Here is a 25,368-nt window from a genome sequence, read left to right as displayed (position 1 = left end):
GGCACTTACTTTCAAACCTACTCTAAAATGACTGGCCATGGTTAGATACAGAATGTTTAAAGTCCATCACAATCCATGATTTAATAACAAGTATCCTTGAAGTACTTCAACTTTAGAGTAAGACAAAAAAATCATAATCGTGGTGACAAATTTACTTTATTTTTAGTGCTATTTGGAAAGTCAGTGAGCTCTAAGCTGCCTAAGTCCCTAAAAGGCAAAACTGGCTTGAGAGAACTTTCCTCCCGATTTCACATTTTAGAGTTCCAACAATTTTTGTGGCCCATCCCTTATGTGCCACGCAGTTTTGAGTGAGGTAAATCAGGCACACTTGGAGAAAGACAAGAAGTTTTTCATGTTTCGATCCTGATTTTTCAGGGTTACTTATGGATTCTTTCACGCATTTTTTTTCCTCCCTGAAAGTGTGTTTGTATTTCTTAAGCACCAATATACTGTATTTCTATCAGGAGATTAAATATGTAAATATGTTGTTCCCTGGGATGTTCACATCTTTTTGTGTGTTTACTGGAGGGGAGAGAAGCTGGCTAGAGTTTTAAGAAATATTTCCATACGAGAGTTGAAATGTTGCTAACTGCACAAAGAAAGACTCTGCTTTCAGCTTAAAAGAGGCATTTTTAATGCCAACTTCAATTAAGGGTTACAAATGCTAYAATACTAAGGAACATGAGGTTCTGATAAGAGAGAAAATTTTTTAAGACTGGAATGATTCTTTAAAGCCTTCAATATCTGAATAATTAGTAAAACAGATGTTAGAAAATAAGTGTCAGTGTTGTCCCTTTGAAAATCACAACAAGAAATGTCTTCTTGCAGAAATAAAGCACTCTGCTTTGGATCAGAAAATACAAATGTGTTGACTTTGTTTAAGAAATAATACTTGTGCTTACCACAGTGCATTTCAAACTGTGTCAGAATTTCTGCAAAAAAACCTCCACCATTGGTTCCACTTTCTTGATCATCTGAAGGGAATTTCAGATGCYTATTTCCTGTTATCACTGTATAGGTTATAAACTTTTTCTGTTTTACCTTTTTAACTCAGTCAAGTTACACAAGAGTGAGCTTTGCATGTCTAATGAAGAACAGCTCAGAAGATTAGGAACAAAGCATTTTTGTAGAACTAACACGAACGTCAGATATGTGAGGGCAGAAATTGTTGCTTAGCCACAAATTGTTTCTGTCAGATTCAGCTTTTATCTTGGATATTCCTGAAGGAATCTGGATTAACATAATGAGAATGTTCATGAGCCATCTCATAATTTTAGAAATTTCAGTGCTGAATAATACACTAGGCTTTATTATCGAGCTTCATGACTGAGCCTTTTTTATTTGAAAAAATTCACTTGCCCCATATAGTTTTGTTTGCATTCATTTTCCTGTTTGTTAGCTATTTTTTATTGTCTAGAATTTGGAAAAAGGAGACAAAGTACCAGTAAAATTCTGATTATCAATGTTGATGGTGATATCATCCTAAATAAGAAACAATTGCAGGCTCAATATATTTCCTAGTGCCCTTTGTACTGGACATGTCTAAGAGGATGTTCATTATATATTGTTGTGAATTCCAARTAATTACAATTAATTGCAAGAATTAATGGAATTGAAAATATCCTTCATCTGGATTTACGATAGGATGTGCATCACTTCTAAATTTGATCATCAAAAGAAATCAATCACAAAGGAGTAAGCATATATAGCATGCATTAGTCTTTGAAGAAATTATCTGGATGGAAATGTTATTAAAACATGAAATATTTGCCGTGATACAAAAACTCTGCTAAGATTTTTCATAGASAGGGTTTTTTCCTTTCCCACATCAAAAACTAGAGCAAATGTGTTGTAGGGCAAGAACTGTTGATAAAGGGGTTTTTCTGTTTTAGTCAAGTTATTGACAGCTTTTATTGCAGCTTTACATCCCTACATGGGTGTGTAGCACTTTTCTCTTTCTTCTTGCTCCTTTTACAGCTTTTAAGCGATTTTCCTTCATGTAGTCTATGGTTCCACTACTCTTCTATTAAAGATGGAGAATGATGCTTCACAAGGGAAGCAGGATTGCCATCAGAAATGGCATCACCATTTCTTTAAATGCTCTGTTAGTAATAAAAAAAATTTTGTATAAAAGAGTTTGTTTTGGAAAAGAACTCTCTTGGAAGTTCATGTGTCCTCCAGCTCAAATATGTTCTTACCTTCTTTTCTTATTTATAGAAGAGTTGCAACCCACCTTTCACACACCCAGTGTGAAGTGAACAAAAGTAGCATTACTTCTTGATGCTGATGGTGTGGATTTAAATAAAACAAACTCTCTCTGAAACCTTTGAGAATTTATGGAGCATGGAGGYTTTTTATTTTTTTCCTTGACTTGTRTATCTCAGAAACAATTATAGATTTAATGAAGGCTTCAACCTTATTTGCACAGATGGCAGCAAAGCAGATTTTTCCCATTGTGGAATGGATGGCAAATCCTTCCTCCTTGCTGTCCTCTGCAAATTACTTTCTATTCCCAAAATCTTGTTTTAAGAAGTCCTTCCTGCTGTGAGAAATGTACTTGGTAAGATACTTAATACTTCTTAGTGACATGGATAAAAGCACACGTGGAATTCGGGAGGTGTAGGTGAGCTCTGTCACTGACACAGCAGAAAGGGACAGGAGTCTCTCCGGAAGCAGAGTGTGCTGTAAGAAAAGTGTATGAAATTATGTCCTTAGGATAGTGCAAGTCTAGGGTGACTGAAATGTTGAATTTCTTCAGTAATTTTATTAGTTGGCAAGAATATTGAGGGGACTTCTGYGAATATTGAGGTAAATTTAAACTTGGAAGTCTGAAATCAGGCTTCAAGTCCATAGACTGGTGGCTAAATATAAGTGGCCTGATTTTCAAAAGGTTAAATATCAGTCAGTCATACTGAAATAGTGGAAACTATTCCCAAGGGATGGACACCAGAGTCTAGTTTTAGATGTCAGTTTGGAAAACTTGGACTTTGGGCTTTAAATTCTAAAATATAYATAGTGACTCTTTTTGTAACATCTACATTTTTCTATTGATCTTTGTTGAATGTTGTGAATGAGGAGTCGTTAATGAACTTTTTAGGCACTTTTGAATTGTGTAACTGAAATTCACATTCTCAGACGACCAGGTGTTTAAATCCAGGTGCTCTGTAAGTGCAGCTTTACTGAATATTTATGAACCTCTCAAGATGTAAACTGAGCTGAATGGAATAAATGTCAGTTTGGGTTAGCACACAAGTAAATCTGGACAGGAGTGGTCTCATAAACCCCCATTGGAAAATGCTTCATTGTAGAGTCTGGGTGTTTAATGAGGGCTTTTGCTGGGGTCTGTTCTCCTCTACTGGCTTTGTCCCAGAGGTGGAGAATGACCACATCCAGGATTTGTGTCCATTGTCACATTCCCATTGTTTCCCTTGTAACAGTACTGACAATCATGGGGCCACGTTTGTGAGCAGGATGAGTTGCTCTGATGTGCCCTGGGTCATTTCTAATGTTTGCACCAGGCACAGACACAGACACAGAATCCTGGCAGGGAAGAGTAGTGAGGACTGGAATTGCCTTTTTGACTGAAATATGTAATAATGAAATGATACACCATAATTTAGTGATTTAATATTATTATTGTTACTGTGCAAATGTTTAAATTGTTAGTCACTGTTGTGGTTCCATATTTTATTACAAAACATAAACCATGCAATTCTGCAGTCATTTCCATCCATCTGTCTGCATCTAGGATTTTTTCTAGGGTTTTCTTAGTAAGGTTCTGGGAGCAAAGSAAAGATCATACAGAGAAAACCCTTTGTGAATTTTAACTTAGTTCGATGGCTCTTGAAAGAAAGCTTTGAGAGGTTAATGAGGGCTCTGTGAATAATCACAGAGTGATAGCCATTAAAAAGATGGCAACTGATGCAGTAATTATAACTTTTTATRGAAAATTTTCTCTGCTTATCTGATCATTGCAGAATTCATAGTGAGTTTCTGAACCCCAGCTCAAGAAGGTTTTAGAAGCTGAGGATCCATGACTTAGGACCAGACTGTGAATGCCTTGTTCCTTTTGCATTGTCTCCAAAGCTTACATTTTTCAATGAGTAACTGCATAGCAGGGGGAAAAGATGTTATTGTTTTAGCCTTTAATAATTGTTTCTCCAGAAATTCATGTAAGCTGGAAATATGTTAATTTAGTGTCTGYTTTAGGCATATGCAGGCAACTCTGTAAGTCTGGTAAGCTATAGAAAAATAGAAATATTGAAAATATACAGAGATTTAAAATATTGTGAACACAACACATGGGGTTTTCACCCTACCCTGTCTCTCCCCTCCCAAAACCAAAAAATTTTCCTGTACAAGTTTTAAAATACTTGCATGCATATATTATTAATTATCTCTTCAGTATTTGGCTGCATTCTTCTCCTTGCAGTTGTGAAACAGTCACATATAATGAAACCTTGCCAAACAGCACAGGGAGGTTGTTAAAAAATGGAGGTTCTTTACATAAGTAACATATGTAGATGAATATATAATTAATTAAAAGTGTATGAGAGGCTACACCCTCTGTAATTCTGCAGTATATTATTCATTTYTCTTTGCCTTTTCATTAGTTAACCTATTACTGTAATTATCACTCATCTCTTGTGGCAAGCTTTTTAGATTAGAAATAATCGCTCTAAAAATAATGCAGTCACCTAAAATACTCTYATCACCTCAGATGAATTCTTTTGTGGTGCTGCAACCTGATACACCTTGGTGAAAATTTGTAGATGTGGCATTTTATACACGTTAGGGAAAAACAGGCTGACTGCATGAGAAAGGAGTGGTGAGTCAGAGGAGGGAGATAGGAGTGACCTTTTCCTTTTTTTATTCTTTGTCTTCATCTTGCACTTGTGATACGTAGTCATCATTTTCAGAGCAGAAAACTCCTGGGATAATTAATTCAGTGCAATAAAGAAATGCTTTCTGAAGTCAATCAACAATATTATGTCATTTAAAAAATAATTGGGATATAAGATCTTTAACTGTATTTGTATTATCAACAAACAATATTCACAAGTCACATAAAAATTCCTTGTAGTGTCTGTCACTCACCAAACAGTTTTTGGCCAAAAGTTGTCTGCTGTTCTTTGATATGGGAGTTCTTGTAGAATCCAAATATTCAAAGAACCCCTAAGTGATGCAAAATGTGGTCTGCATTTCCTTCTCTCTCTTTTTTTTTTTTTTTTTTTTTTTTTTTTTTTTTTTTTTTTTTTGTAGTGGTATAATTTTGTGCTCTCAAGAAGTAATCATGACATCTGCAAATGGATTTAGAGGTGTAAAAGCTCTAAATTAAAATTACTTACAAAGAGGGACTAAAGACTGTATCTAATTTTCTTCTGTGCTAAGGTTTCAGTGGCTGGGGGAGTGAATCAGCCCCAGAGGGAGAGGTCAGCCTTGCAACATTTCCACCATCACTTGCACTTGGACTTCTTATGACAACAGAAATGGTTTACATGGAAAAATATTGGCAGGAAATGATTTTGGATYCATACAGCATGATATCTTCATGCATGATGGATAATCCTGATGAGTGGGCTGTCAGCCAGGAACTCTTTTCCACTGCTGAAGCTTCAGACAAAAGCAAAGCTGTGGCAGGATTTGCATGAGGTGCAGTCCACAGAAATATTATTTAAGATTGAGTTTTCAGCTGTTTGCCTTGTGGAAGGGGATGCCATTCAATCCCCTCATTTAGTAGTGAAATCTTATATGAGAGTGTGTGGCAATCTCAGATAAATTAAGATCTTCCACATTTACAGCTCACAGGGAGGAAGAATCATGGCCAACCTCTTGTCTTTTATCAAAGGCCATCAGCAAGCTAATTGTCTAATTCTGAGGGTAATACTTTTACCATGYCTGTTTGTGCCAACTTTTATGTCCAGCCAGAAAAAAAGACATTTGTCCTTTTTCAAGWTGCTTTGAAAAGATCAGCAGAAGACAAGTTCCAACAGCAGCTCCTGTTCATCTGGTGTCATTTTAGGGAGCAGAGCAGGACACTTCCTGTAGGTCTTGTCACAGTCACTGTCCCTCCCAGTCTGTTGGCCTGCAGACACAAACACTGTATAAAAATGCAAGTAATTAGTGCAAGTAGTGAAAATAATTTGCCTTTATATCAATCATTCCAATTTCAAACACCTCGGTGAAGTTTGCAAAGTGACAGATTTTTTAAAATTCCTSCATGGGATGACTAAAATGGTAGGACAATTTTGAATTCCCTGGTAGTTTTAGTARTACTTGTTTTTCTAAATCTTGCACATTCAATGTCAGGAATAACTTAGAAGAAGGTATTTGGTGTAAGTAATTCAATCTGTAGAAAAAATGCAAGAGGTGAAGTATCAAACAGCTCAAGGTAAATTTATGAAACCTTTCACTTGCCTGCGTTTCAGCAGGAATCCAGGGGGTAGGGTTTCTGTAGCATGCATTAAATGAGCTTTTTGCCTTAGTGCAATCAAAGATTGTTATTCAAATTTTGCTAATAAACCATCTTTCCCTGTGTAACTGCAAATGTTTTGGTCGTGGGATCCTTTGCAAAATCATCTGGCTGACCAAGAACTCCATCTTCACTCTGACCTCTGTGGCAGTAGTTTGTATCCAAATCCATCATCAAAATATCTGYCCGGTGTCTCTCATTAACCCAATCAATCTGATAAATTTTGACCATGGGGAACCAGTTATTTCAGTTATTTCAGTTATTAACATCTGTGAATATTCTCTTTTCTAGAAGGCAGATGTAGCTGCTTGGTACTAGTTCTGCTCCAAATGGATRAATGGGTGGTATAGTTCAGACATATGGCCCCTGGAGGTTTTGGCTTATTTTAAAATCAGGTGGATTTCCAAAACTGAATTTCTTTTCCCTCAGACACAACTTTCAGCATAAGAGATGAAATAACAAGGTGAGAAAGAGCAAATGTTGATGGGTGAATTGAGGTACCTTTCCTTTGCTTAGGGGCAAAAAGGAAAAGCAAGGAAATAAAAGTTACCATTTGCTGTGGCTCAGGAAAATGAAGCATTTCATGTTCACCCATTCACAGACCCATCTACAAGACCATTTTCAGTGTGTGAAAGGTGCTTGGAGGCCTATTCCTATGAAATGCTTGCTTTTACTACTCCTAGTGAAGAGGCAGGTAATGAGGAGAAAGTTTGCAACAATTAAATGAACTGCAGCCCCTTGTTCCCTTATCCATTAAGGAAAGAGCATTACAGGAAGCTGCTGTGGTGGATAATAACTCTGGAAAACTAAGAAGAGAGCTGACATTAGTGATAATGCRCTTTCTGCCTCTGGAAGGTAATATGTCTGCAAAGCAAACAATTTGAAATACACTCAAAAGCGAAGGATAAATACTGAGAGTGGAAATGCTGGGTAGCAGATTGAAGCAAAACACAAGTTGGAAATGCAGTCACTGACAGTAGGAAAAGACATCAATTGGTATATAAGTGCTACTGGGATTTACATAGAACATTAAAAAGTTTGGGAAAAGCAAAAAACCACAGCTCATATGTCAAAATCATTRGAAACAATTTACAGAAGAAAACAATGCTGCTATTGATTCCCCAAAATGCTTCATAAAAGTCGAGGGTATTGGGAATTKAATGGGAACCTGTGATTCTGTGGGCTGGATTTTGGCCTGCATTGTTACTTGGGGTTTATGGTCACCCCAAGATTACAAACAGGTCAGGCTAAATCTCACTACACCTGCTCCTGTAAAATTAGAATTGCAAGTGTGGAGTGGCAGAATGGCTGCATGCAAATGGCCACAATGACACGCATGAATGCTCTACTGGAGGAGAGGAGGCTTTGCCAAGAACATTTATATTCTGATTGTGAGGATGAGATGATATTCCCCTCAACAGTGGATTTTTTATTTTATATATTAATGTAAAGTTATATTAATAAGTTAATAATTAATAATAATATAAAGTTATATTAATAATAATACATATAAGTKATTTAATAAATCAGAAATAAAAAAGATGACAAAAACAAACCTTAAAACTTAGGTACTTCAAAATTTTTTACTGAATAGTTGCATCCTCTAAYGAATTACAAGTCTAACTCAACAGCAATTCACATCTGTGTCCTATGTGTGTTAATTTGTCCATTTTGATTTCTCAGTTTTTCCAGATACTCAAATGGAGAGAGTGAATTGCTGTCACCATGTTGCCTATGTTCAGTTAGTCATTTATCCATCTACCATAAGGYTGTGCTGTTTCAATAACTCAATTCCACATTCCTGGGGATGCAGTTGATATCTGCAGGGCTGCGGGCGTTCATGTTCACCTCTGCACCTGCACACTCTGAGACATCCAGGGTAGCACCTGAAATATGTGTGAATAACTTATTAGATCTTTCAAACAATATAGCTGCTTTATTCTGACTAGCTTGAATATTTAATTTAGAAAGAACTTATGAATTTTTCATATTGATATAGTAATTTTCCTTTTAAGCTGTGTTTTGTATCCGTAGGGAAATACATGAAGTTGCCCAGGTAACCATGACTTGTCTTCAAGTCCTCGGATGATTAAACACCTACAGTTCATGGATATGTGGCTCTGCTTGGGGTGAGAAGGATTCTCTCTAGGGCCATTTTGACAATGTTGGGACAAATGGCATCCATATCCCATGGAAGCCTGTGATTAGAACTGTACTGACCTTGGGGTTTCCTTTGCAAGCTTGTGCTACTCACACAGAAACCCCTTTGATGTGCAGCAGCATTCTGTTCCTTGCAGGAAAAAAGTAAAGACAGCACTGAAGGTGCCTGGGTGGTGAAGACTCAAAGCCAGAAATTGTGAACCTAAAATGTGCCTTGCCATGGGAGCAGTRAGTCAGGATCACAACTCTCCTTGCCTGGGAGTTGAGATGCAAACGTGGTTGTGAATTCAGGGATAGGCTGCTACCAATAAATACAAGCTCAACTGCTGCAGTATATCTTCCTTATGCTTTATTCCAGAGAGTATGAGACTTCTCAGGTTTCATAATATTTGGTTTCAGCAGATCACATAAAGATTAGCCCTGTAACATTTCCATATGGATGCATGAAGTTATACAGCAGGTATAACTACACTTGCAACTTCGGCCTAAAAAACATAGACATAGTTATTCAAAAGTCAAATATTAAGACAGATCATCACCAAAAAAACCTCCATAGAAGTAAAAAGCAAGGTTATGAAGGGTCATATTTAATACATTAGAAACATTTGCTTTATTTTTTTGTGGTTTTAACAAAAATATTCTTTCCAGGGCTTTCCCTAAATATCCAATGTGAAGATTTATACTAATGAGAGTTACATATGAGTAACTCTGTTCTCATTATCTTGGGTTATCATGCACTAATATTGCAAGTTGGAGGTGTAGAACCAAGCTCAGTTTTTTAATAGTAACATGAGTGTTATTTATATAAAGTTRTACATACAATATCAGTAGCACACTCAAGTAAGATATGATTCCATAATCTAGGCAAAGGTAATTATTTCATTTTAGTGAAAAATTTAGAAAGCTGTCTTGAGCTGATGTGAATTCTTCTGTTTAGGATGCCAAAGACCTTTGTCTAATTCTCTTCAAACAGCTTAGTTCTGCACAGGTTAGAAACTAATTCAGTTTTGTTCAAACCTTAAAATGACAAGGTGTGCTGTTTTGCATGATCTTTGATTTTTTTTCCCTTCTTTCTTTGGAGGGATGGAAATCTTTTTGTCAAATATTCTATCTGCTTTTACTATTGCTACTGAGCAATCAATGACACTGATAAAACCTGGCTATTTTCAATAAAATAGAACAGGGTCAATTTGAATAAAGAATATCTTATGCTAGTCAAAATTCTCAAGGACAGTAGAGAAGGGGAAGGGAAAGAAACTGCGTGGTGGAAGGAATTGAGATACATTGTTTTCAGGGGAAGTCRAATACCTCTGTGAGTCTAAAATTAGAAATGTGTGCTATATTGAGAAATTAGCAGTAAGAAAGGTGGACAATCCAACAAAACTATAATGAATTATTTGTCAAGGTCAAGYATCTTGATTTAATGCTGCTTGAAATATCTGTAAAGTACTTAAGTGAAGCTGTGTGCAAATCTTTAGTCCCACAGTGAAGGTTTTGCAGGGAAATCAAAGATCAACCAGTGGGAGAAAGCACATCACGAAGAGTGCGTACAGATCCCAATTACAGATTTTTGTGCCTGGAACATGTAGTAAGTGCTAGAAGGACTTGATAAAAAGGAATCCTGTCAATAGGATTTCTCAGTTGCCAAGCTTTTGCATGACCAGCTCCAATGGTTATTGCATTCCAACACTTTCAGGTGTTTGGGCTGAGCCTGAAATGCACTGATGCAGCTCTTAACTGAGTTCTGGCACAAGTGTTGGTGCATTTAAATGCAGACCTTTACCGTGGAGCCTCCCCCTGTGCTCCMTCCTGGGTCAGTCACTCGCCCTCTTTGTGCAAAAGCTTAATGCTGTTGCTGCGAGTGCTTTTTATTGTAATATAAACATGAAATATAAGTATTTTGCACTGTCATAGGATTGTGCTCCCAAGAAATTGAAAAAAAAATCTGTTGAAATAGGTTAAATGTATGTCTGCCCTGAGCAGCAGAGCCTAATGCAGTGAATGCCATCCAGGCTGACAACTCTTTAGAGCAGGACAGGGCCAAGGATGAGTTCCACACATGGTAATCTGAACTCCTTGTCAAATCATTAAAAAGAACGGAGGATTACAAGATCTCCCCCTCAAAAGGATTTACTCGACAAAAAAAAATGGAGAAATAACATGGGATATTTTATTCCTCAGTAACTTTTGTCTCTGCCTTCTCTCCCRTGACACGTGGTAGGTGTAGGTTCTGACACTGCAGTCTGCAATATCTCCTGAGGAGCCAAAGACCACATAGCCTTATGTAAGAAACTGAGAGAGGACTTGTGTAGCGCCTGCACCCCTTTTATCTGGCTCAGATCCATCCCTCTCTCATCCCTGAGTGCGTCTCTCTCTGCTTTGGTCAAATATTCTATCAGTGTTTATATCAAAGTACCTGAATATCCTATTTTTACAAATATTTTCCAAGGATACATTTAAATTATGGCCAGTGATATTATMGGTCTCTTGTGTTTCATGGAGTGGGTGAGACTGACTGTGATTTAATCAGATCTTTCTTTCCTAATGCATCAGTTTGCACAGAGATGGTTCCCATCTGTGCATCTTTTCTCTTTGCCTTAGGGAATTTAGCAGGAAACCCAGCACACATTCAAGCAGTGCAGCACAGTTTAGTGATTTGTATTCTGGTCACATCATAAATAATCCTCCCAATGCTTGTTCCAATATATAGTAAACACATTTGGGAAAAATACACACAACTRTGTTGAGTGCAGTTGATTTGGGATCACTGAAGTAGTATTAAACCAGCATGTTTGTAGATCCTTCTTAAAATTTTAACCATGTGGGAKGGTGAGATTTCTAAAACTACCTGATTTATAATAATGAACACTAGTATTTCTTTTCCTTGAATAGACAATCCTTTTTTTTGGAGGATGTAAATTAATTTTACTTATCTTTGTGCCTTGCAAGCACACACAGAAACCATAAACTGAAACAGCAAAGCAGAAATCAAATGCTTGGACACATTTAAAAAAAACAAATACCTTGTTCATAACAACAGCTAGGAGCTGAACAGTGAAAACATCAGTACTTTTGAAAAGTAAGGCTGTTAACAAAGAATTTAAAATTTGTTTTTAGTAGCTTTAAGTACAGATATTTTTGTTTTTATGTCAAACACACGAGCATTTGCTCCCTGAGTCGAGCAAAGAGCAAAGTCAGAGGTGATTAGGTGAAGATTTCTTATGCTATCATGGACCCAGCTAAACAGCTAAAATGTCTATGTCTGAATATCTTGAGAGAAACAGGAAARCCACTGTAACCTCAAATTCCTTCCTCTCACACCCTGCTCCAGATAAAAGCCTCAATCCCATTTCCAATGCCGTGTATTTGCTGCCTTTACAACGCAGTTTCCAATTAATTCACTTGCACTCAGCACTGTTTTACACTTGTTCCTCTCAATATCTTGATTCATGAGGAATTTGAAAGGGTATAAAATCCCTGAAATGCTGAAGRTGTTTTTCAGTTGCTGAAGGCTGATTAAGTTCTTAGAAATTAACTTCTTACTTTAAAAAAATGTGGATAAATGTCTGCTACCTCCAAGGTATGTTGCAATTATCTGTGCAATACATGGTAATTATTTTAATGCTTAATAAGAAATAGAGATGTAAGTTAATGTATGAAGAAGACAGAACARCATGGGGCAGGCACAGAGGCAGCTGCAGGACTGAGTAGTTCTGAATTCAAATCAAGGCTGGATCGAACCTCTTCACTTTAAGGACAAAAATTTCTTTTTCTTTGAGTCAGAACCTTGCAAAAACATCTCATCTATAGAWCTGTTCAATAGATGAACAGTATTTTTGCAGTGATTTTTAATATTTAAACTCCATTGGAAGTCCTTTAGTGCAGGATAGTTCTCTCCAAAAATCCATGGCAAAGTTTTTGAAAAACCCCCCCAATGAATCTTTCAGCAAGTGTATGTTGTTATAAAACCAGACATCTTGAGCTATGGTTCCATTTCTGATTAATTAACTTTTCATTAGTGAAAGTTCCTCCAGTYCCATGTTTATTTGTTAACAGAATTATTTAATTTCTCAATTGTTTTACTTATGTGGGTGGATTTCAAGGAYGAGATTTCAGACTACACATCCAGGTGATTTCACTAACCCACCTTCTCTGCTTAGTTTTCTCCATGGAAATATTTTTCTGGATGTATTTTAAGTGATGTTGAATTAAAAAGGGACTAAATAGCTCTTTCTTCTGGCATTGTATTGAGTAAATATRTTTCTGTTTCCTCTGGGTCTTACCAAGAATTAAGCTGTAAATAATAATATATACTTATTTTAAGATGGCCATCACTACTATGCAAGTTGACATAATTTGGAATTTTATTTGTTGGTTGAGGAATGAAAGGAGGACAAAGAAGAAGCAAAGAGGCTCAGGCTTGAATAACTCCAAATGCCTCTTGGCAGCTGAAATATTCAACTGTATAACAGAATCAGAGAATGGTTTATATTGGAATGGACCTTTAAAGATCACCTAGTCCAAAGCCTCTGCCATGGGCAGGGGCACCTTTCAGCAGARTAGGTTGATAGATGTAAATACTTTTTGATGTTTAAGGTCTTGCTCTAATGGTTCTGGCAGGTGCATTTGGAAGACTGAGCCTTATTAAGGGTCATGGTAGTGGCTGTGGGCAGGTGCTTGTTCTCTGACCTTTTCCTCACAGACATGCATCTCTCTAGACCTAAATAAACTAGTTAAATCCTGCATTTTCTTTAAAATAAACCTCAGAAAAAAAGGAAACTTTTATCTTGGGAGGTGACCAGCATTCACTAACACACTTAGAGAAGCTTGCTTTGATGCAATCGTGCAAGGAGAAAATTGTGCCAGATTTAGGGTAAAACACCCACAAAAACTTGTGCTTAGGCAGCTTGTAAGGATGCTTGATGTGCACCTGTTGCAAAGGTTCTTATTGGAGGCAGGAAACCTGCACAGTTCTGTAATACTGGGACCTGTGGATTGTGCGCTTAGACAAGGGGTTCAGTGCTGGCATGAAGCAATAATGGTGTCAGATACTTTAATTAGAGCACCTGCAGCTGAAAAATATTTACAATTTATTCAGTTTATTTGGACCCAATTTATATCTATCAGGCATTTTTAGCACGTCTGATCACTGTCATGTGTTGTGATAATTCACATTTTGAGCTCAGATTACTCATGCCCATGACATTAGTGGCTAGGGACCAACACAAATGAGAGGTAGTGGTAGAGATAATGTATTTTGATATTTTATCACATGTAACAATTGTCTGTCTCTGCCCTCAAAGCACCTCTTCTTCTCTTCTGTTAGATGTAATTAATTTTTTTTGTAAAGAAATAGGAGTGATCAACTTCTGCAGGGCAGTCAAATTACACTTCTCTAGAGTCATAAAATAATGTACTATTACAAAAAAAAATCACCATCAAAAAAAAAATAATAATAATAAGGTTTTTTCAAACCATAATAATTCTTCATTGTTGTAGATCTTGGATCCAGTAATTCCTGAARTTTAATGGGTTATTTCTTAAGTACTTCTTAAGCAAATTCACTTAATAATGAGAAACTTAAATTAAGTTCAAGGTCACCTTACAGAAAAAAATTGCAGAGACGAAATTTATAGTAAACAACTCTAGATAAGTACAAAGTAATCAATGTTTTAACAGATTTCATGTGCTTAAAAAAAAAAAAAAAAAAAAAAAAAACAAACACCACTCTCACCTGATCCTCATTGAGTTCATCATTATTGCCCCCAGCTGGGACCTATCAGCAGACGAGCTTCAGGTGCTTTGGGAGCAACAGGCAGGATATAAAAGGAGGCTCGCTCTGAAGAAAGAGGGGCCGGAAATGTTGGAGAAGAGAGAGGGTAGAGTGCATCTTGTTAAGGCTTACCAGAAGAAAGATGTGATTTGGGAGAGGACAGATTCCAGACCTGTGTATGGGGTAAGTGAAAGTTCCTATTCTTATCTGTTGTCAGCCCACCTAACTTCTGTTCATTCTGGTTTTGTGTTTGGTTTTTTTTTTTTTTTTTTTTTTATTTTTAGTAAAACATCTTTTCTTAGATTTTGTTTTTCTTTCTCCCAAGTTTCCTTATGTTTTTAACAATGTTTAAGTTGAGCAGACTGTGTGTTGTGGTGTGCTGTGAGAAATCCCTGGTAATACAGTGTTGCTGCACAAGGCCTGGCTGTGATGCAGAGCACAACTTTAAGTTAGGGACAAGGCTGGGCACAGGAAGATATTCTGAGTTTTCAAAAGTACATGGAAATGGAGGTTTCTCACTTTAGCCACAAGTCAGGTGTTACCCCTGAGGCTTCTCCTCTAGAATTACCTGTGGACTGGTCATGTTGCAAATCAACGAGCTACTTTTAAAGGGTGCACAAAGTAGCTGCTGTCAGTACAGTTTTATTTGCCGTATGAAGAGTCTAGCTGAAAACAGCTGAAAATGGCTGATCTAAACAATAATGCACCTGTGTGAACTTCCTCTGTAACTCCTCCATGAGCCTTTATGTGCTGCTTGGCTTGGATCAGAATCCTCGAGGGAATCTTGTCCTTCTCCTGCCTGTAACATTCCTGCTGAATCATGCAAGTGCTTGTTTTCTGACTTAGCAGTCAATGCCTTTCTGCTCTCCAAAATCAGTTGAGACTTTTTTTGTTCCTGCTTTGCAAATCTTTTGTATGGCAGCTTTGCTCTGAAGGTCTAAGTGCCCATCCAGGTGGTTGTGTGGTTCCTCCCCGCAGCTCTCATATGAAAAGCTTGTCTTGCAATCAATAGTAATGACTCTGGTCCAGTGGCATCTTGCTGGAGTACATCAYTCAAGATTTAAGAACTGAAGTTAAGCCTTGGTTGTTTACAGGAGTCTCTCTTGTGTCAGGATGGAGATGAGGGTTTTTCACTCCCTTTTGCGATGTTTAATAAATTTGCAGTTGGACATTCATACCTGAATTCCAAGTGTTAGAAAATTCCAGAGGTATAACCATTTCAGGTTCATGACCAGTTATCCMATTTAGTTGGTGCAGATGTCGTTTTCTCCCCTCCTCTCCATGCTATTTATGTTTTCTCCTAGAAAAATCTTTCCTRGTTTGGGTCCTACTGATGTGGCGATTCAGCTTGGATTGCTGCATTGTTATGTTCAGTTATTATCCTCTGATTTTTGTGCTGCTGAATCACCCTATCTCATCCAGGAGTGCCTTTGCTTGTGATCAGGTGGTTCAGTGACCTTGGTACCTGATGAGTTTGCTTTGGGATGCTCTCAGAAATGTGATGTTAAATAGATGTTAAACGTTCTTCAGAGCAGAGCTGTAAAGCTGTGACTCACTCACTGAGCAACTCAGACTGGACAAAGGACAGGATTTGAAAACAGAGAAGGTTTAATAACCCTTGCTTATGCCTGGCACTTTGCTCCAGTCCTTAGATAAGTATGACTTACCTTTGGCATCGCTTGCCCGGTTCTCCTGGGGCTCAAATCACAATCTGCTGCTGCAGCCTTGGTGTGATTGCTGCAGCTGACAGCTGCAGAGCTCAGCCCTGGCCAGCRAGCCAGCAGCAGTGAGTTTGCAGACGTGCTTGTGCTCTGCCTGGCTTTTGCAAACTTAAAATAAAATTACATGGGCTGGTGATACTGGTGGTGGCTGAATTTACACATATCTGCTTTTACTATGTCAGATAAATGCATCCATATGTGGATTTATTCACCTATTAATAAAAAAGTGATGCTGATTGTTTCTTGTTTTCCCTTGCCCTTTTATTTTCATCTCTTATTTTGTGGTAAAAGACAGAATGACTTGGGGGGAGGCAAACAGGAAAAGTAGGATTTCTTAACCTGTGGAAATATCTCTGGGAGTGCATGCTAGACTGTCACTGTCTTAGCTGTACATGGCATTTTCTTTGTTGATGTTAGGACAGTAATSTGAGGCATRGAGAAAACTGTGCCCTSTGCTTAWTTTTAMKWKTAKWWMTAMWAKTAAAAWTATTTTTAWTTTGCTGGTGRAACTGTCCAGTTCTGTTCAGCAATGAGGAAGTTCCTGGCGAAAAATCATCTTCAGGACTTCTCAAGTACATGAACTTCATGTCCACAATGTAGAATTACTTATACATGTCTGTCCTAGTGAAAATAGAACTTCATAATATGACTTGTTCTTTTCCTTAAATCTCATTATTCCATGTCACTGGCAGTTTGGGGGAAGAAAAGCTTAAGGGTATGGTAAGGTGAAAGTACCAGTGGGACCCTACTATGTATTCATCATAGAATCAGAGAATAGTTTCCCAGGATTTTTGTGAAACATCACTGTTTTTTCCCCTTTAAAACTTACCTTACATTTACTTTCTCTGCAAACCATAGCGAAAAAGTGACATAAGATAGCTTAAGGCTATATGTACAGGGGATAATTAATTKTTTTAGAAATGAAATATTTCTTTACAAAGAAGGGGTGGTTTAAATAAGTCTTTTGGTGGTGMAGGAATATGCATTAATGATGGCAAATGTCAAGGTTTATTCTTAATCTTTATTTCTACCCTTYCCCATCACTGTATTATTTTCATCTAAAATGAGAAATTGATGTGTTTCTTCATTTGATTTCTTTGTAGATGTTACATAAAAAGAATATCTGTACAAACAGTTTTTATCTTTGGAGTATCTGACTGTATATTCCTCAAAGCTTTGTTCCTTATCTTTTTGAATGATTCAGTACTGTTTTATTTCTTTGTTTAGCAAAGCTTGTAGTAAAATGTCTGTTAATTTCAATCCAGAGCCTGTTTTGGACTCTTTAATTGGAGTCTAATTGGAATACTTTGAAAGCTGGATGCATTTTGAATGGCACTGACTCCTGTCCTACTTGGAGCTTTTACTTTTCCCTGCTGGTTAGACAATCTACACTGATGAATGGTTTCAGTCTTCATTTAAAAATAAGTAGTTCCTGTCTGTTGCACTTGTTTGGGTTTTCTGGATTGTCCWAGTGATTTATTGATTCATTTCTATTATACTGGAATTCTGTACTCGGTTCCAACTGAGTCCAGAAGAAAAAAGCATAAAACAATTGAGTTTAATGMAAGAAAAACACTCAGAGTGATCAGTAAAGCACAAAGGTGATGCTTCTTGGTAGGAGCACCAGATGCATGTGCACTACTTACCAAGTGTAGGGGTTTTTCATGCCTTTTTTGAAATATCATCTCCTTTTTTTTATTGACCCTCTACTACTCAGAAATCAACAGTGGCACTGCGCATGTCTACAACAGTGGATAAAAGCCCACCTGGAGCAYAACCAGCAATTCCAACAATTAGATTTAATAATATGCTTCAAACCTACAGATTTCTGGATGACTGTATTGGAGAATTTATCAAGTCCCCTTTTTGTAAGGTTGATCTTCAGTGCTTGTGATTTTGGAAAKTTGTAAACCACAGGCATTACCACTTTTATATTATGGAGTAGTAAAACACTTTTGTTCTACTTCAGGGCTTGGATAGTTGTGCTGAAAGTATGGTGAACTTTTTTTGTTGAAGGAACTTTTTGATTGCTTGAAAACAGGAAATATTGATAAATGCAATGAAACTTTGAACCTTTACATTTAAAAATAATGCAGCAGCAAGCTTTGTAGTGGTGGAACCATTAACTGGCCTTTTCATGAAACATCACATTTTGTGGAGCRGGATAATACTTTCCCAGGCACTAAAATGACTGGCTAGTTTTATTCCATTGCTTCCAATTTTCTGCTACCCAGAAAATACTCCTCAATCTTTTTTTCTTTTTTAATAAGTGCTYCATGGAGCAACATTAACTAGAGCTGAAAAAAGGAAAATTCTGCAAGTGCAAGGGGGAAAAATTGTTGTAGGCTGTGATTTTCTTTGAAAATGAAGTAGGTTAAAAAGGTTACAATATGCTTTATTATTGTCACTCTTAAAAGCTAAGCTGTTACTGGGAGTTATGAGAAAAATGGTGTTTTAGTTTGGCAAACAGCATTATCAATTTGTTGAGGCTTTGCAGAATTTTTTTCTGGGYCATAATTAACTTGTTGGCGACCTTGCACATTCATTTTTATTTTTGTGCATATTTTTAAAACAAAAGTGTTCTCTGCAGTGCTAGTAGCCTGCTTAACTTTAATATAGACCCGGGAGATGCACACAGGCATCACACACTTTGGTGGTGGGTAAATATCTTTGCTCTACAGTGCTCAAGAGATATTTCTACTTGTTAAAATTTTCTGAATAAAAATTGGGGTTTACTTCCTTAGCAAGGAATTGTAAAAAAAGAATGAAGACAGAGAAGGCTGGGAAAAAGAATTCAGGCATATATTCAAATGTCTTTAGGGATTTCTCAAGACCTAAATGTGGAGATCAGTTATAATAAAGATATCTTTTGTAAAGCTCTGTGCTCTTGGACCGGCACAGGTGTGTTTCCTATTCAGTTAAACAACGTCTGTGCTTGAAATGGCTCCTAATGCAGGGAGGAGAACCATGGCCGATAACTAAAATACAATATTTCAAAGGTCCCATGGCTGCTATTATTGATAGAACTTTTCTAARTTCTGTTATTTGTACAGCATTATATTATTAACACCATCTACCCAATATTCCTATTTATAGTCTGCCTGCTGTGAGGTGTGATAGGTGATAAGGGGTGTGGGTCTCCTCACAAAAATAARCTGTGAGGTGATTTTGTTTTGAGAGTTGCACATCATTTATGTAATTGGTTAATATATGGAAACTACAATGTTACAGCGAGCGCTGAGTTGGTTAAAGTTGAATTTTGTAAGACCCCTGGTAATTAAAGATAGATCTAAACTATAAAAGGCCAGTATAAAACAAAAAACTCTAGATAACAAATGTAGTAGTTTTCTGTGCTTACTCCTTGGAACTAATGATTGAAAACAGAGTTTGCAGATGGCACTGAAATAGAAAGAACAAATATTGAGCAATGCAACAAGACATGAGGTTTTTGTTCATAAGCACCATGTGTGGACTGTTCATTTGATACAAATGCAATAGCAGATGCTGAAAATGTCTATTGTGGCATCAYCACAATGAAACAACATTTTTAGTCTTGGTGTGTGCAAATGCCTTGCMTGTTAATAATTATAATAATAATTTGTATCATGGTGAATTACTTCAATACACAATCCTCACGTTCCTGCAGTACCCATGAATTTTTAGTTCCATTTATATCAATGTATTAATAGTGCTTGAACTTTTGCAGCAGAGCACAAAGCCCCTTGCCATTCTGAAAGATGWTCCTAATTTGTATTAACTCTGTTGTTTGGTTCAATGTGTTACTTGTTCATATGCTGAACTTCTTAAATCCACAAAGACAAAGAAATTAAGGATTCTCAGCCAAACTTAATTTTTATATATCTATATATACACCTATATATATATATATTGGTTTGAGCACAATTAAACAATATAATTCGTGTTTAAGGACCTGAGGGCAGAAAAATCCTTGATCCACACTGGGTCTTTTCCCTTGCTCTAACTCAGTGGCATTGAGCAGGGTGTGTGGCTTTTTTGTTTCACTGTTTGGTATAAGATATGCATTTATAAACGAACAGCTGCTGGAGCTATCACTTGCTCATGTCTGGCTTCTTGAAGCTTGCCTATGTTTTTAAGTTCTTGTATTGCTGCAAGTCTCAAAAATTACAATAGAACTGATGTTGTTTTTTATTAATTTTCTCTCTTGCATATACTATTACATTCTATACAGAAATGCTATATATAAATGGTGTTGCTTATAGAGCACTTGTTCTATAAATAGCCATTTGTTCTTTGACTGGAATAGGTRCTGTTCCAAACTTTGCTGGTTCATTTGAGGTCCACAGCAAAACTTTAAGGGAAGCTGAATGACATCCTGAGATGCATCACTGGTTTCTATGGTAAATGTGCAAGGCAATATTAAAACAAGAGCCAGCACCTTCTGCCCTCCCTGATGCAGCTGAATTAACAGCTCCAAYGAAATAGATTTGCCATTAGTGTCAGTCTGTGCTGGTGACAATGGGTCACAACACTCTGTGTCTGCCTTGCAGGAAGAGAGAGGAAAAACATTGATATTGAAGAGCTGCTTTTGAATTCCTGCACGTGGATGGTGGCAATCTTAAAAAAAATAACTAAATTAACTCAAACTTAAGAGGTGTGGGGCCAAGATTAGTGAAGTGATGTGTTTTGTCCATTGCTTACACAGAAAATGAAGCCAAGGGAATTGGTTGCTTACCYGGTTTTTCTTCCAGCAGCACTTTTGAGTTTCTCTCATCCCTGCCTTTGTTTTGCATTCTGTAGAGGYTCTTCTCAGATGAAATAGTTCTGATTTTTCAATAGGGCTTGCTTTTGCTTCTGAGACTACTGCTGCTCAAAAATGAATACACCTGGTAATTTTTATCAGTGCTGTCTTTAATTTGAGCTCAAAGTTAGCTGCTCTTGAATTAGTAATTCCACCACAAACTTGAAGAGTCTGTTTGGAGTGAATAAATGAAAATGGCAGGAAGTGAACAGTGGGTTTGTGTTTGGAGRTATCAGCACTAACTGTATTTTTTGCACTCCCAGGTCCTTGCTCTTAAACTCTGTTTCCYATTTTGAACAAATTGTACACATCAGTTTTGAAGCCTTCAAGTTGGTGGTAAAAATTTCTGCCTGAGTAAGACACCTGTGATATTTTCCCCCCTCTGAGTGTTATGGGAATGTAATTAGGGCTATTAAAATAAATTAGATTGCATTTTCAGTGAAAGTTTGTTTTGAAAATTCAATAGCTCCAATGTCCTKTTGAATGATTTCAGAAGCTGCTTGTTTGATGTTTCTTCAGAGGTTTCAGCTGCAGGGAACAATTCTGGATAAATCTTGACCCCCTYCCTTGCCCCAGAAGGGGACACAAARCCACCATTTGATGGAGAAATGAAGGATGTTGTGTTCTGCAGTTGCTCTGTAACAGAGGCTGTTGAGGTGTGAAGGGATGTGACTTCTGCTTCCTCTTTTGGCCTTTCCCTGCTCCCTTTTTTAATTTTTCCCTTGACTTTTACTGGTGTCATCTGGCCAGCAGGCACAAATCCTCCTTTTAGTGTCCTCCAGTAGCTTCTTGTTTTAGTAGCCTTATTTAAATTAAGAAAAATCTTTCAAAATATGGTGAGACTCARATGGAAAGTACTGATTTTTGTTTATATCTCTGAATGCTCTTTGTGATGAGAGTGCTGAAATATGTTGAAAAAACCCCCAGCAACGAACACAAGTTAACAATACAGTGAATCACAAGGTATTTTCTACAGATTGTACAGATTGTCAATGATTACTGAATTTTCTGGCTCCTGCTGCTTTGGACGATTCCTGCTTTGTGTTATCAAGGGTCAGGAGAAAATTGTGGTGTTTTGTGTTGTTGAACAAAGTATTTCTTGACTTCTGAAATTAAATAATTTTGAATTTGTTTTCTTTTTTTTTTCATCTCTCCTTATTCACTTTCTTTTGTACAGTAGTTTGAATTCCCATTAGAAAAAAGAATGTTGGTAGCAGCCTTTCAACTTCTCAATGCTTGCAAGGCAATCATTAATGGGGGTATTTTGATTCACTTCTTTCCATGACAACCTCAAGCTGCAGCCATAAATGCCTTTTCAGGTTTAGTTGAACTCTTGCCTTTAGTTTTCATGTTTTTGATGAATGGATGCTGCCTTTAGAGTTTCCAAATATGTGTTGGGCATATGAAAACAACATATTCAAGGCCTCTTCGTTAGGGGAAAAGAGTAAAGGCCATAAATAAACCATCAGAGCATTGCTTTTGGAGACATGTCACACCTGTTGTAGAATTAACATTCTGAAACTTCAGAATGTCAGACTGTTTTTGGAAAGATTCTTCCTAATGAAGAGAAAAAAAAAAAAAAGAAAAAAACAGGAAGAAGAAAAGATCACTTCAAAGAGTTACTTGCCTGATTGAGTTGGGGTGAAAAAATGACTTGATGGCTTTGATCCTTCCATCAAATGAAACAACATGAAAAAGGAAGGGGGAGGGAAATGTGTGGCTTTGCAGAGTAATGTCATGCTATCAGCAAGTACCACTAAGGATGTTTATTGACTTCAGCAGACTCCATCATAATACAAAAGAATTTTCAGTCACTGTAGGGCTACCAGTTTCCTCTGCATTTAATTTGGGTGGTAGAATGTTAATAAATCAACAGTAGTTATCTAACCAACACTGAGTGATTGGATAGAGACTCAGCATTTCTCTCCAAAGAATAAGGACTATTATGCAAGGCTTATTTCCAGTATAAACAAACACTGTATTAGGTAAATATAARCATATTTGTCTAAATATGCTGTGAATTTTTTATACATAGCTCCTATTGGGGAAGGAAAAAAATCAAACAGACCTACAGTCTGAGTTTCATYGAAGAAAAATGCTGCAATTTCCATATCTGCAACTGAATTTGAGCTAAATCTAACTGTGAACAAATGTGGGGGAAAAAGGAATTGAAATCGAACATCTGGCTGGTGTTTTCGATCCATTTTWTGATTTGCATGAAACCATTGAGGACTCTGAGGATGGATGGTTTGTAGGAAGGATAACAGCATGAATTGGTTGGGAGAGGAGCCCCTCGGTGCTGAGTGGTGTCAGGAGCTGGCAGCTGTCACAGGAGAGGTGTCAGAGCAGGGTGTGAATGCTCAGAGCTCTGTGAGAGAACCACAGGCAGGGAAAATGCTTCCTGTTGCTCTCTTCTTGCTATCTTCAGGGAAATGGGATTTTATATTGTCTCACTAAAGATGGGCAAGGTTGCATCAGGAGGTATCAGGCTCTGTCATCAGTTTTGCTTGAAAACAATCATCTCCAGGATTCTGTACTCGTTCCTGGTCCAGGAAGAGTTATTTCTGTTCTTGATGTTGTGATTGTGAGCTGCTTTTGAAGCCAAGCTTTGCAGCTGACCTTTCAAATTTGAAGTGCTATCTCCTGTAACAGAGTGCAACACTCCATTTCCCAAGTAATACTAGAGCATTCAATGTCTGCTTTTTCTATTTTGAGACTTTGTTTTTCTAACCTTCATTTTAGTTTTCCATAAAGAGGATAGAAAATGGGGGGAAAAGAGAATAGTAGCAAATGCTTTTAAAGAAAGAAACAGCAATGTAAAATTATTTTTATTGTGTAGTCAACTCTAAGCACAATTGCTTGCTTGTCATCTTTATTGTAAGGCTGTAATAAATAATTAAGTTGGATGCACTACTTCTGTACAGGTTGGTGCAAAGTATAAACAGCTGCTGTCTGGTATTTCAATCTCATTTTACTTTCTCCCTTTAGTGAAAATGCTGACCTAGAAATTGTCATCTCTGACTGGAGCAGTGCTTCTTCTGCTCCACTACCTACATCTGATAGTGATCAGTGGCAGCTGTTTTGGAAAAAAAGTAGGATAAAAAAAGTCTGTAGTGGGAATTTATGGAATAGCTTTTGCATTTGGAGAACATTTCTAGTGCGCATGACAGTATGCTAAGAAACAAAGGAAGCCCCTAGGGGGTCAAGTAGCAAAGATGTGCTCTCATGCCAAACAATAAAATATTGATTAAAAAGTTAAAATAATAGAATTTTTGAAGATCTGTTTCTTGGATTAGGGTAAACTTTTTTTTTTTACAACCCTGCATAATTGGTACATCTTGCAATTGAAAATGGAGTATAAGATCAAGAATGAAATGTTTAGAGCTTTTTCAGATGTTGGTCCTGATAATATACAAATTTGACTCACTGTGTCAGGTAATAGTTCTGTCAGTACATGCTCTGGGAACATCTCACATACTGACTCAGTTACTTCTCTAAAAGACATAAGGCTGAATAAATTCATTTTTCTGCCTGATGTGGGTACAGGATGCACAGGACATGCAGATCTGTGAGTGTAGGCTGGTACAGTTTGTGGTTGGGGCTGTTCAGATGTGTTTTGAACACAAAAAACACTTTCACTGGTGCCAGGGTATTGTTTTGGAAATGGATGTTGACTTTACAGCCTGTTACTTTTTTTTGTGTAACAACTGGAGATGAATTGAATAGGAATTATTGCTCTGTTGGGTTGGAAATGCTGGCTGCTGGTTTTGAGTGGAAAGCAATTGTAGCCAGTTCTCCCCAAGTCGAGCATCTGAAGTGCTAGATGCCTTTGAAAACTCTAGCAGATGTCTAACTCTATTTTTAGGTGCTCGAACAACATTTTGGAACCTAGTCTGAGAAAACTAAAAACCCCCTGTAGATAGCACCACGGTTTTCATGGTAAGTTTAGGTACACAGATCTGTTTTATTAATATATGTTCTGTGAATATTTTGGACAATTTGCAAGATGTTTTACTTGTGAGATCACCAGACACCCTTCACTGGTATTGTAATAAAGGTCCTTTTTCATGGCATTGATGGGRCATAAACACTCATAAAAGTGATTTCTGATTTTACTCTGATTTTAGCTCTGGCTCCTTCTGCATGTTGCCTGTCTAAGCTATGTGTACCTTCTCTGAGTAAAAAGTAGGTCTTTATTTTCATCATGGTGGGAGTGTGAACTTTCAAGCCTCAGACAATTTTCTTCCATTGTCAGCTCTTTCCATGAGCCTCCTGTGAGGCTTTTTGCATTCTTTTTTCAGCAAGGAAAAAAAGAATTAGGGTATATTCAGAAATGTTTATCTGAGCTTGTTTTTAAAATTTAATCAAAATCCACTTCAGTCTAGGTTTTCTCAATATGCTGGAAACTTCAGATAGAAAGTCTAATCATCTCTAGTCCTCTTTTCCAGGATCAGAAAGAGCT

Source organism: Malurus melanocephalus, unplaced genomic scaffold, assembly GCF_030028575.1.
Source record: "Malurus melanocephalus ecotype Western Australia unplaced genomic scaffold, MMel_1.1 scaffold_452, whole genome shotgun sequence".
In the NCBI taxonomy this organism is placed as follows: Eukaryota; Metazoa; Chordata; class Aves; order Passeriformes; family Maluridae; genus Malurus; species Malurus melanocephalus.
Note: the sequence above shows the minus strand (reverse complement) of the source record.